This window comes from Mirounga leonina, unplaced genomic scaffold, assembly GCF_011800145.1.
Source record: "Mirounga leonina isolate KUSES-001 unplaced genomic scaffold, KU_Mleo_1.0 Mir_173, whole genome shotgun sequence".
NCBI lineage: Eukaryota > Metazoa > Chordata > Mammalia > Carnivora > Phocidae > Mirounga > Mirounga leonina.
This window is the reverse complement of record NW_023270447.1, coordinates 84,556,201-84,557,911: the sequence shown is the minus strand read 5'-3', so window position 1 is coordinate 84,557,911 and position 1,711 is coordinate 84,556,201.

Genomic DNA, 1,711 nt, shown 5'->3' with positions numbered 1-1,711 from the left:
TGATCTACTCCCAGAACAGGAGTCTAGAGCTTCTTTTATTTATCTGTGAACACACTTCCATGAGAGCCTTTGGCTTAAAACTTACATTTGCAGGGGCGCCTGGGTGGCTCAGTCGGTTGGGCGGCTGCCTTCGGCTCAGGTCATGATCCCAGCGTCCTGGGACCGAGCCCCACATCGGGCTCCCTGCTCAGCAGGAAGCCTGCTTCTCCCTCTCCCACTCCCCCTGCTTGTGTTCTTGCTCTCGCTCTCTCTCTCTCTGTGTCAAATAAATAAATAAAATCTTTAAAAAAAAAATTACATTTGACATTCTGATGGGCAGAATGTGCATGTGCTAAAACTGACAAAGGATCCAAGCATCCCAGGATCTCAGAGTCAGAGGGAGCTTAAGGTCATCTTTGGGCTCCCTGTTCTGTCTCCTGTTTGGTTCATGCCGCACCTGCGAGCAGACACTCACTACCTCGGGAGACTGCGTGTTCACAGAAGCACGGAACTGGGGATCCCCTGGCCACTATCTTACACACCATTAAGCCACTTACTAACGACCCTACAGTTCATTACCAGCACAACCTGGCTCTTCTTATTCCCGATCCAGTGTGTTTCTTTACTTCCTTACGTTAACTTCTTTTGAGTTCGGGTCATAAAAACATTTGTCCTTTCATGTGCCTATCCCGAAGAAGTACCCCCTTCTGGGAATGAATAAACCACATCATTTGTTTTACACAGGGTATGTTTCGGACCTGTGGGACACTTTTTGCTAAATGAACTGTCTGAATCAGCCGGATCAGTCAAAGGAGAGGAAGGTTTCAAAGTAAAATGTTTCTTTAGGGTACAGTGAAGACAGAGCAGCTCACGTGGCCTCTTGGAGAACCTCCCGCTCCCATCTTTGCATTTCTTCCTCGGCCTACGTAGGGAGGTCGCTTGTCAGCACCCATGTGCAGGAAACTTACAGACCAGGTCTACCCTAGGGGATATGCTGATCCTCTCAAATCTTTTTGGCAAAGTGCGCAACAATTGTTTTGTCTTTTACGTTTTATTGCGAACATTTTTATGGCAAAAGTGCAGCAAATAGGATAATTAACCCATTTCTCTGAATTAGCACTTTCAACATTTTTATTTTGTCACACTGGCTTTAAGTAGCCAGTCCTTACCCCTCTCCTTCCCTTCCTTCCCTCCTGTCTTTTTTTTTTCCATCAATAACTTACAGCGTATCCTTTTTTTTTTTTTTAAGATTTTATTTATTTATTTGAGACAGAGAGAATGAGAGACAGAGAGCATGAGAGGGAGGAGGGTCAGAGGGAGAAGCAGACTCCCTGCCGAGCAGGGAGCCCGATGCGGGACTCGATCCCGGGACTCCAGGATCATGACCTGAGCCGAAGGCAGTCGCTTAACCAAGTGAGCCACCCAGGCGCCCTCTGCAGCTATTTCTAAAATATAAGGGCATTATGCACAATAGCATTATCTCATTTAACTTAGATTAAAAAATCTTGGGGTGCCTGGGTGGCTCAGTTGGTTAAGCGTCCTACTCTTTGTTTTGGCTCAGGTCATGAGAGATTGTGAGATCAGGGTTGTGAGATGGAGCCCTGCATCGGGCTTGGTGCTCAGTGTGGAGTCTGCTTGGGATTCTCTCTCTCCCTCCCCCTCTGCCCCTCTCTCCTCACTCTCTCAAATAAATAAATAAATAAATAAATAAATAAATAAATAAATAAATAAA